At 39.8% G+C, this 12,806-nt stretch overlaps 1 protein-coding gene across 8 annotated transcripts in view; it reads right to left on the reverse strand.

Annotated features, from left to right (window-relative positions):
- The window catches only part of cntn1a (contactin 1a), a 54,367-nt gene extending 41,907 nt beyond the window's left edge, over positions 1 to 12,460 (reverse strand). For all 8 annotated transcript variants that reach the window (XR_014123132.1, XM_081712197.1, XM_081712196.1 and 5 more), the window contains exon 1: positions 12,373 to 12,460. The gene's annotated coding sequence lies outside the window, so the exon portion shown is untranslated. The remainder of the gene's footprint in view (positions 1 to 12,372) is intronic.
- Positions 12,461 to 12,806: the final 346 nt, after the last annotated feature.

Consider the following 12,806-nt stretch of genomic DNA (forward strand, 5'->3'; position numbering starts at 1 on the left):
AGTACAGTCTAAAACTTTATGCTTACTGTAGCCTCATTCTGTTTCCCCCTCCCACATAGAGACTCACTAGGCTGCATTCATCGAGTGTGCTATCAATAATGCTGGTCTCAGAAGCCTCAGACTGCACTGCAGAAGTGCCACCTGAATGCACACTATCACGCACATACACAATTCTGACTACAGGAAAAAAAAAATACTAGCATCTGGACTATATTATAGCACATAGCCTGTAGAAAACAAACAAACAAACTAAAAAATCCAACTTGTGCTTCAGCCATGAGACAAAATCAAAAAGGCAGCAGAACCCCCCAAGAGTTGGAGACATCACACATCTACAGACTGGGATGAACAAGCAAGCTCACTCACAGAGTCCAGCCAATCAGAGGGGAAGGACACAAAGGTGTGACCAAGTGAGGTCGAAGGAATGAGACAAAATCAGAATGAGAAAGCAAGGAACAAAATGAATAAGCTGGTAGGGAAAGAAAGGAGATATAAGTGCTTAGTAAGCTTCCAACTTGACAGTGAGGAGAGGACAGCACACCCGTAGAACTCAGCAGAGAGAGGAAGACAAGAGCTCACCATGACCCAAAAACAAGGTTCACCATGGCCAGAAACATGGCCCCCTGCCACACACATACAAAAGACATAACAACAATCACACCAAATGACTGCTGGCCAGGGCAGGAGCAGAATCATCCGCCATAGACTGTTTTCTCTAATTCATCATGACCACCCCAGCATGCATCATTTATGCAGTGCGGAAACATCTGCCTGGACCAGTCTTTTCTGAGAAAGTGGAAGTATGATGGAGACGTTTTTACTGTGGTGCACTGATCGCAGCCATTGCCTATTGATTACCGCATTACAAGCACACCATTACAGCAGATGTGCTCTCTGCAATTTCCTGCTCACAGTTAGATTCATCTCATAAATAGTCCTGTTTTGATCCAGCCTGAATCCAGTGGGCCTTCATTATGGACTAGACTATAGCGAAAGCCGACTGGTTTGAGTTAAGTCTAATGGCAGCTTGTGTGTCAGTACATTCCCCTGGTATCTAGTCACTGCTTCTGGGCCAAGCCTCTGCAGTCACATGATTCATCAGAAGGATCTTGAATTGAAGCTTTGTATTAGAAATGACCCTGTTATAAGCTGAAGGGAGAGCAAATGTCCCAGTGCTTGTTTGGGGGTGCACTGAGTCTAGGCTATATTATTGACTGTAAAATTAGGGTAACCAACAGCTAACACTAGCAGGCTCACCAGACAGATCTAGTCAGAGATGGAAAGAATAAACATGAGTGAACTAAAAAGTTAAAGATGGTGGAGGGAGGGGAGATATAGAGACAAGATCGCCTACCTAAACATATTGCTATATTGTACTACTTTTCATGAAGGGATCACTAATTTATTCCAGTGATTCTTGTTCTCATTATGAAACAACCATTATACTGACACCTAGTGGCCTGGATACTTCAGACATTCTGTACTGCATCTATTTTAAATATGGCTGCCTCTATTTGGCAGGGTTCCACTATGGAGCAAAAACTGGTTCATTCAGGGACTACAAAGCAATTTGATTGTCATGTGAGTTGCACTATTTTAAAAACTATATACAAATAATAAATAATCACTTTTGTAAGTACTGTTTGATACTTTATGTTGGTAAAATTGGACAGATTACTCCTTTAAAATGAAATTTTGTTGTTTTGGCACACAAGTACCAAAAGTGTCAATCTTAATAACCAAACAAGCACATATGCCTTGGCATTGTGTACCTTGTTCCATAAACCACCACATCCCTGTCTCATTTACATCAACATGTCTGCTGCTCTTTCAGCCATTGGTGCTGCATTTTGCCTGCTCTGCTAAGTCTGAATGGTAATTATCTTTAATACAGACTCCAGATGCTGGTCACGTTTGAAATCAGGCTGATGGATGAATGACAAAGTTTGCAGAGCTCTTTAACACACCAGAAAACCTAAACAAAAATTGTGGTTTGACATCTTCAAACCATCTATTATAGTTTCGTTGCAACAATTAAACCAAGACCAAGGAGCTGTAGGCATGTGCAGAAATACAGGGCTGTTGTTGTTGTTGTTTTTTTTTGGGGGGGGGGGGGGTTGTTCATTGCTGAAATAAATTTGATAAACAAAGCCACAGCACAATTAGTTTCATCCAAGACATGATTTAAAGTTTGCAAGATTACTAGTATTTGGAAAAAAGGTTTGGGTAAACAGCTTACTATGGTTCATCATTGAGTCTTACAAGCTAAGAAGAATGCAAGCTAAGAAGTGCACTACATGGGTCAGTTTTCAAGCTATGTGAACACAACCTTATCATTCGATATGAGTAGTATGACTCAGAGACATTTTACTCTGCACACAGGAGGCTTCGAATAATTCAGAATACTTTAATCTAATGTTTTGGATTTAATGCATTAATTTTGAGTTAAGTTTCCTCAGTATTTTATATCAACTTTGAAAGTTGCTCATCATTGTGTAACGGACCGAGTGCTGCAGGGCACAGAGTAGGATGCAAAGACTCCTTCGACTTTGACAGACGTTTATTAACATATAACGCATATGACGATGGTACTCACACATAACATAAACAGTGAACACAAATACACATTTAACTAGCACAAAATTAGGTGAACGTTAACGATGACATGAACAATGACCAACAATGATGCACACACCAACATGGGTTTAAATACATAACACCTCAGCTGAGAACACTGAACTCACATCTGCTGTGGGTTTTGCTGCTCCATGTTATAATAATACTTTCCCCACCCAACGCATGGCTTAGAAGTTGCCAATCAACCAAAAAATTGTAACAGGGTTGCATGACCAAAAAAATAAATATAAAAATCCTCATCTGCACATTGTGTGGCAGCATTTACAAATTACAGTGACTTAAATTCCTTTATTTCTGCCATTGAAACAGCATTATAATAATCTTAAAAGGTAGTGGGCAAGAATATGAGCCATTTTTCTGATAACCTGCAAGAAGATTTTACATCAATGAGACATCAATGAGCTTTCAAAAGGTGTTTTGCAGTGTATATTGTTTCTGGGCAGCTAGAGTATGCCACTTATCGCCCACAAACTCTATCATTCACTGATTGTCTCTGGTGCTTTGTCCCTCATGAAAGACACTTTGCAGAGTGCTCATCAACTGCAGACATCTCCTCTCTCCTCAATAGAGTGGGGCAAGCACTCTCAGGCAGACAGCAGAAATATAGTGCCTTAATTCAAAATAGTAGGGTGTTTCATATTTGTCAGGCTTCAGGGTGACTGGCACTGGCCACTCTCAGACAGTACAGAGCTGGCTTTGTGGCCACCAACTGTATGCCTGGATGAAAGCCAGGACAAAAATACAATCTCGCCAGCTTCTCAGCTTTGTGGCTTTTTAGTGCAATTCAGCTAATAAGTAATGTGAATCAGAGCACTGACTTCCATGCTTTAAACATAATTGTCAAATGCAGGAGTATAACGGTCACTCCCAACTTGTTTACTTGTGTGGCAAAGAAATTGGTGTGTGTTGGTCTCCAATTCCACAGCGAGCCCCTCCCAACAGAATTCCGTTATTTCGCTTTATCTTCCCAGGCGACCGTGATAGCCCACACACTCTACCGTCTGCTGCCATATTGAAGACATCAGAGGAGGTAAGCAGAGCAGCAGCACCATGGTTCAACTTGATGGTGGAGGACAACGTAAAGTACTGATGGGATGAAAGGCCTTCAGAGAGACAGCTGTGGGGACTCACACCAAAGCACAGAGCAAATGTGCAGAAAAGGCACACTGGAGTGCCAGGAATAATTCAATCAGAGAATGCTGTTACCATTACCACACATCATTTGCCCTAACCCAACACCCACAGTAATGCTGCTCGCCACCTGGCCACCGCTGCAAAATTCTCTGCCTGACCAGAGAAAGGGTCGCCTTTTTTCCAAAGATGTGACATCAGATCAGATTCAGCATGTAAGTTTCAGTGGCTAAACCACTCTGACAGTTAGTGTATTCTCCAGGACATCTCTCAGTTATACCAAAGCATGAAGCCATGCAGGGTTGTTTGCTTATGTCTAATATGCTCCTGTCCCCAGCCCCCCACATTTTATTTAATCAATATCTGTTATGAAATTACACTGCATTCTCGGTGGTGCAAAGGAAACCACAAAAGAGGCACAACAAGAGGAAAAACTGAAACATGAGGAAAGAATTTATAGGCAATGAAAAGTTGTATTTTTCTTTTTTTTTCACAGAGCATGTGTAGTCGATATGTCTAGAAAAGCCTGAACAATACATTCCTTGTAGTCTGATGAAAAGCCTATTGAAAACTGCATACTCCAAAGAAGTCTGATTAATAGCCTTTCCAAAACTGATACTCCATAAATCTTCCCTTCAAACATAAGCATTATGATGCCTCAGACCTAAGTTGCCCTGTAAAAAAAACAAAACATTGTTAAAAAGCAAAAACAGCAACACTATTGCTCCTGCTAAACTTGCACCAGTTCATCTATTCCAGTCATGCTGTTTGTCTCCTGTAGCTCACCTGGAAGAGCAGGTGAAGCAGCGTCTAGTACTGCCAAGGTCATCGGTTCATTTCCCAGGGAGCACTCATACTGAGAAATATGTAAGTCACTCTGGATGAGAGCATGTCAAAGCACATAAATGTAAATTACCTTGTCAGTGCTACTGTTGGCAATAGTCTGCCATGCATATGGTAAAGAGTGTCTGATGGACTCTAATCTGTATATACATCTTTAATCTTAAAGTATATTTACTGTATGTAGATGTAGGAACAGTAGATGTTCCCAGTGAAGTTGGTGTTGAATTTATATAGTTATATAAGTTATTGATGCTCCTTTAAACACTGGTAATAATGCAACAGGAAAAAAACAACAAAATAGCCCCAATGTATGAGGCTAGGATCCTTTTCATTTATTCTGAACAGACAGTAGTGCAAGTTCATTTGTTCTTTATAGTGTCATACAGTCCCCATTTGGTAGCCTACAATGTATTAAGCAGTAAAATGTAAAAAGTGAACATGCACTCTTGCATAAGTCATATTTTTATGTAGAGCTGATTAAAAAAAGGTAGTTTGTTCCACTTAGGCTATGTTTCAACATTTAAAGCTTAAGTCCAACCTGATGAAATGTAATTGCCAATTGTTTTGGTAATGCTTTTGGCCCTGTCTGCTGTAAATCAACAGGGATATGTAGCCGGTCTCCTGTTTTTTGTTTGTTTGTGTGTGTGTTTTCTTGTTTGTTTGTCTGTTTTGGCCCCACTCCAGTGATTGATTGGTATACTGTAGTGTGTACTGTCTTTCAGTAGGGGGCCCGAGGTTCAATTCCGTGTCTGGCTAAATACATCCCATTGTAATTTAAATGATAGGCACATCTGGGTGATGCTGTTAAATAAGCGTTATTTATCATGTTCGCGTTTCGTCACACATGCTCCACAACGCCGACACATTTTGTCCACCAGTCACTGTTGTTAATTTTTTTTCAGCAATGATGATTTGAACGAAGTGAGTGTCTTCTACATCCTGTGTGTTGTTTGCATTCGCCATAGAACTGCTGACTTAGTCAGGCGTCAATGAGTTTAGCATAGCATGTTGTTAACTTGCAAATGGTGTAGTTTAAGATTTCGGGTAGAACTGGCTGTTGTGAAATGTGATACCGCATTTAGCCATTAATCTTCGCACAGAAGTAACCGTAACGTGCGTACCGGGATGGATGGGACAAACACCAGTAACTAGACTTCCTCGAAATGCCTATTAATCGAATATTCGTAATCAACAGAATAATAAATATATTTGCTTGTTTTATATATATTTATATGTCCACTGACAACCAAACACCAGAAGCTTGTCTAAACACACTCTGTCTGAATGTGGGATCATTTTATAGACACCATTTTGGTTCCAGTGTGTCATGCTCTAAAACAGTGATCCCTGGTGTGTGTTTTTCCTGCGCTGAATAACTGAAGCTGTCTGGGAGAGATAAGAGTTCCTGTGCTCACTTGACTTGCTGTCTGCCTCACCTCCTACTCCCTTCCTCTTCTCATGTAGTCATCGCACACCGTACATAAATAATCTACCATGCTAGATTGCCCCCTCTCCTAGTCTCCTCACTCTGAAAGTATAGAGCTGTCTGGTGCACTGCGTTTCTGCACTGCAACAATCAGAACAGGAACTGTTTGCTGCTTTTGATGCTAAAGCATTTTTAGCATTTACGTAAGAAGGAACATAACCAAGGATACATGTAGATTCAGTTTGAGATGGAGCATATTTATACATTTTGCTCTCAACATATGGCTAACTGTGAAAGGCAGGACAGTGGTTAATGTATTTGCAAAGATACTGCATCAAAGTAAAGCATCCCAGGTCAAAATGTTGCTTTGCAAAATGGAGCAATAATGAATCACACAAATGCCTCGTGTTCATTGCAGGTACAATACCCAGTCTCTAATGAGCATCCTGTACATACACTTTCATACTCTTTGATATACAGTCTCTTCTGACATGCACATCTCCTTGAAGTAGTGACATACTGAAATGTGAATTTCTGCTAATTTCAATTAAATAGTCACAATTATCATTTTTATCCTTAGTGAGCTATCAGTCTTTAATGTACACATTGGCCTGTTACAAAAAAAGAAGTTTATAGTAAGGACCACACGAATCAGTCAAGTTCAAAGTAAAAATATCAGAGTGAAAGAATCCTGTTATTTTCCATACCTATTTGAACTTTTAATACTTTGAAAAAAAATTATTCTGCTGCACTAGACTTTACATTGGGTTCTTGAAATTAGTTCTTTGATTAGAAAACTATGAGGAAGACCAAAGCCTCTATTACTGTGTGTAAACCAGATTGATAAAGTGCTTTTGTACTAGTACAATTTTAATAATATTTGTGCTTTTATCATAGCTAAGCAAATAAGCATGATTAAAGAATAAGCATGGAGAAATACATTGAAACATTTAAGATGGCTTTCCCAAGCTTGGAAAGGGGCTCTTTCAACTCGTAACCCTATGTTAGTTTTAAGACAGTCTGACAGAACCACAAAAGCATGTTTCATAAGAGCATGTTTTATTCTGCCCATGTCTGAATATTGAATATTGAGTGTGTCTGTGTGTTACAGTAAGACACAGCAGTATGTTCCAGATGTTTTCTTATGACCCCCTAGAACTTGTTTATCTAAGCTGGTTTAATTGTGTGTGCATGTGTATGTGTGCTATCTTGTGGTGGCCTTCATCCTCTGTGCTTTAGTATTTGGTAGTGTTCAGAGAAGCCATGGAAGGAGCTCCCTTTGAGCTTCTCCTGAGGACACAGAGCAGCGTGACGTGGAACAGTAAAGAGACCTGTTTGCTGCACTCGCCCACCGCGAATGCTAATGTCCTGACATCAATGCACTCTTCAAAGGGAAATTCTCTCTGGGGCTACTGATACAGCCAAGAACACAGAGACCAGGCAGCTGAGGATCAAGCTGAAAATCAACCATTAAATAAACGCTGCAGGAACCACTGCAACTCCAAGCGAATAGTAAATCAGCAGTAGCCAGACCAAAGGCATCATGGCCATCATGAAAAATGGCATGAAAACACAGCATCCTGGCTCGGGGGTGGTGGCTCAGGAGTGAGTGATGGAGTATTCCTCTTGGGGTGGGGGAGGGGCAGTCAGTCAAAATCAAACACCATGCCTGGAAAAAAGGCAGGGTAAAATTACCCCTCTCACAGTATAGCCCTCTATATGTACAGCTCTGAGAGTTATGGAGAATTATGCAATTCACAGACCAATTTTTTTTTACCAATGCCAAATTGTTAAAACAACACCAGAAAATGAGGCAGAATTGAATAAGGGTGATTGCATGGGAACTGAATGAGTGCTATGTTAGTGTTACACTCCCCCCTCTTTCACCAGTAAGGGGATTTCTGGGCTTAGACGCACTTCCGCTTATCACCAGAGTCTGACAAAATTATTGAGCCACAACTATACTCATCTAAAGCCAAAGATCAGAAAGTAGGATGCCCTAAATGCATTCTGAGGTTCTTGTATGACAAATATGGCATTTGTGCCATATGCTTGTAGAGACTTCATTTTTACATGCTCATGTCATTATCCCCCACTTGTTTTTTGCCTTGCAGAATTCCAAGTGTATACCAACTTAAACTTGTATACAATTAATACAAGAATACAATTAACACTAGAATATTCTTATTACATATTAATAAGTTATGAATTATGCTCTGGTTGTTTGTTATGGACTGTGACTTTTCAGTTCACTTTTGGAGTACAATAATAAATGTGTTAATGACAAATCCACGTTTCATAATTAAAATCAATAAATCTACCTAACAATATTTTGCATTTATGGCCTAATCTATGTTCAGCATAAAGTACCTCTAACTTCCAGATGACTAAACTGGGTTGGCTTAAAAAAAATTAACTAATTAACCACAAAGAGAATGGGATGTATGATTTCAGTTAACTTAACACATCCTTTCTTAGGTGAATGTTCAAAAGACTGTGCCCTAAATAGTCTGCAGTAAATCTGCAGTAAATCTTGTGACATGGAAATCAGCGACAAATTGGAATTCACAGTGGGAGAGGCAAAACCTTTGTAATCAACTTCTTAATCAGTTCCTCATTTCCCTTAAGACCTCCATTGTATCATTTGAGCTAAAAATAACAAATCCTTTCCATCAAGCATGAGCTTCCTGGCACTTCCAATATCAAAGCTCCATTAACCCATTTACAGTCATGAAAACAGTCAAAATGCAACTTAGCAATAGAAGTGTGAGTCTTAAGAGCAGAGGTGCTAATGTAAGATAGTTTATTTGCAGCTATAAAACAATGACTTGAGAGTTTTATGCTGCAATCCATTATCCTAATCAGTGTACAATAATCTTATTATTGGAGATTACGCTGACACCCAGACAACACTGATGAATAGCTCACATGTGTTTATCAAATAGGGGCATCACCTAGACAAGGATCACCTCAACAGTTTCCAAAATTCTCTCAAGTCCTTTTGCCAACATAAATACATTTAGCTGGCTATTAAACGAACACTCTTACAAGTATAATGCCTTCACAGTCTTAAGTCTCAAGCCTTGCAAATGGTTCTCTGGCAACCGCTAACAGGAGTAACATTAAGAGTCCATGGCTTTCCATTTTCTCAAAGAGGAAGATGAGCATTTTAGGTGATGAGTTTAATGAGATATTTATGAGACTATGTATCAGTAAGTACAGTAAGTAGGTAAGTAGAGATCAATCAGTAATATGGATGGATGGATGGGTGGGTGGGTGGATGGATGGATGGATGGATGGATGGATGGATGGATGGATGGATGGATGGATGGGAAAAAAAGAAGGAATATGAGGTTGAGAAATGATGAGAGTAAGTATTAGAGAGAGATATAGGAAGAGCATATGGTTACGATATGGTATCCCTCCATATGGAGAGCGCTCTGAAGGCCAACTAGAATACACTTTTTCTCACATGCATGCACACATGAATGCACACACACACACACACACAAACACACACACAGAAAGAGAGGGAGAGAGAGAGAAAAGCACTCCCTTGGGCTCAAATCGCATAGCATAAATCCTATTTCCTTTATATATAGCAATGGAGATATGAATTTCAGAGCATTCTATTAGTGAGTATGGATCACTAATCTACAGGTAGCACCAGAGATTTATGGAGGATGCTTACATAGAAAAAAACATGCTCACAAGCATTACAAGTTTCAAGGAGGAATACTAATTATTCTTTGTGCGGGGGGGGCTCTGTGACTCAGACCTCATTCCTTTTGTTATGGCAGACATTGTCCAGCAGACAGGCAAATGAGCACTGTCACTTGTTTCTCGAGTTCTTCACCCAGCAACAGTTATTCTCAAATCATATGGGACTATAAATACAAAATTCTGAGTAAAATAAAGGTATATATCAACACAGAGGCTGTAAATGTAAGTCATAACACTAAGGTTATAAACACTGAGATTGAAAATATAGGTATAGCATGATATCTTTAACATTTATTTGATGATCCTCTACCCAGTTACATGGATGCTATAAAAAATAGCACAATACATTTTCCACTTTGAAACATATTTTCTAAATAACTTTTTAAAAAGCTATTCTGTGTTATAGTTGCACTAACAAAGACAAACTCCTCATATATGTAACATACTTGTCAAATAAAATTGATTTTGCTTTGGATACTTCACAGTAAAAACTTGTTATAGTGCTGTGTATGTTTTTAATGATTTTTGTTTATTTTACTTTGTAACCACTGATGGTAGAAAAGGACAAACAACAATTGGCTGTGATTTCATCCTCATAAAAGAAGTTTATTCAAAATCAAGACATTTATAGTTAAGATGTGTGGGCATCATCCTGTACTCTTCAAGCAACACTATAAACAGAAATGTTCTATTTATTCTTTCAACATGATCCTTACCTAAACAGCCTTACTGGGAAGTGCAGATGTCTTTGGTAATCCAATACTATATATTTGTGGTCAAATCTATTTCAAACAATAATCTTGATGCTCCTGGGAGGATATCAATCACACATAAAGAAACATGGCTAATAATGCAGTCTCTATTCCAGTGCTGGAAATGTTCAGGTTTGAAGCATGGAATTCAGGAATGAGATTTGTAACTTTAGCCTTTTCATCTGAAATGCAAGTGTGTTATTATGTAATGCTTGAATGTGAAATACCAGTACTGAAAACATCATCTTTATAACAGAAATCAAAGAGATGCAGTTAGTTGCAGATTAAATTATGCTTAGAGTCCAACTGATAGGACTTGTTGCAATTTGCCTATTACAGAAACCTGCTGTTTCAAACGGCAACAGGTCCCAGCTAATGTTCCCATTCCACTACACAATATGACCCCCAGGCTTGATAGTGGGTTAAAAAATAGAATCAATATGTACAGATAGCAATGCTTACGGCATAGGGCTCTCAATGTACAAAAGAACATCTGCAACACTAGTGTGGTGCTCATCACCGTGGTTACACTAACCGTAATGTAATGAGCACAAACCAATCATCCAGCATAATAATCCACCCCCATCCCCCAAGAAAAAGAGAGGCCATAGAACCCTATACCAGCGTAGAGCAGAAATGTCTTCTCTCCTCTACATCTTCAGAGTTTCCATACTATCCTCAGGGCAAATGGGGGGAGGCATCTTATGAAGGGCCTTTTCTATCTCAAAATGACAGAGATAAGCATTTAATGGAGGTCAATGAGAAATCTAGTTTCTGTGGATGCTTTTTGGCTGTCTCTTCACAACAGACAAAAATAAATAAATCCTGACATACATAAAATATACTATACTTCAAGAGTAACCTCTCTGGTGTTACATACACAGCCAGGCGAATATATCCACGTTTCGACATATTTGTACAGGATGCTCTGAAATCCCTCAATCAGTGAGCCATTCAGTGTGCGAGATGCGTTTAGCAAACAAGTGCACTGCACATACTTGCTCCGAGCACCGCTCCTGTCAACACTGATGCCAAAAATCACAGCCTCATTCAGTATCGCCATTGCAACATCGAGATGGATTATTCCGCTTCGAGACCGCTTCGTGACACCAACTATTTATGCCGTCTAATGTCCGTGCATCGTCTATGTCGGCATGCTGGAAGCACCACGGACTCGCCCTATCTTGACTGCCTCTTTCTTTCAACATATCAGAAGGGTGATATGGGCATCCGTCTCGATAGCATAGCCTACATATCAGTGCTACCCAGTGGACCTGAATAAATGCAAAATATTTTTGATTTGTTCATTAAAATTTAGTTTCCCGCAAATAATAACTATGCTTTGGAATGGTTTAAAATCATACCAAGTCGGCTGATTGAATCGCTGGCCAGTTTCTTCACATTGATAAAAATGACAAATTTGTGAGACGACATATAACCCAAGGTTTCCAAATCTAGAATGTTTACGGATTGCTTAAAACGGCTAAGCGTGGCACCATGAGCCCCGAGTGTGCACAGGTGCGAAATGTGCAGTAAATAAATAAATAAATAAATAAATACACAAGACTCCTTGTAGCCCAGACATGAGAATACTTGCAATAGCAAATGAATGACTTGGTCGAGATGCCTACGTGTAAATGGAACACTGTCATCTGGGTGACCCTCAAGTTAGCTACAGAAAAATGCAAGTAATATGCAGAAGGAAAAGCAGCTAATCTGTGAAAACAGCCTACTGGTCTGCATTGCGGTACATCAGCAGCAACATATCCATCCTTACAGACCGTGAAGCTTTCCTGACGCGCTCACAGCATTGTCTATGCCCGTGGTGACATTAATCGTTGATTGATAAAGTGTCCTTACCTGTGAGACCTGACAATCTGTCCGCGTAACCTTCACGAGACACACCTGAATCAGCTCCGCATCGTCAAACTGATACGCGCGGGGTAGGACTCACAGCGCCGTTTGTCTCGAGTGCTGTGTGATTGGAGGAGAGTTTATGACGGACCCCTTAAGGGGGGCGATAAAGGGGGTCCTATTGGATAATACAGCTGCCATCCAGTCGTACATGTTTGTTATGATGAGAACAGTAGTAGCTGGTCGCAAACGTCTCAGTCAGCTGTCAATATCAGAGTACAGAACATCTGGTATTCTGAAGTGAAACTGGACACGTCGTTGAGACCTTACCAATACTACAGTTGCCATTTCATGCTCTCTGATAATGCTCTGTGGTCTTGTCTTGTTTTTTTTAAGTGTATGGGTTCTTAAAATAGAGCTCGATCACCATACTGAGGAGT

The sequence above is a fragment of the Electrophorus electricus genome, chromosome 4 (genome assembly GCF_041902795.1).
Source record: "Electrophorus electricus isolate QZ-2024a chromosome 4, ASM4190279v1, whole genome shotgun sequence".
Classification (NCBI taxonomy): domain Eukaryota; kingdom Metazoa; phylum Chordata; class Actinopteri; order Gymnotiformes; family Gymnotidae; genus Electrophorus; species Electrophorus electricus.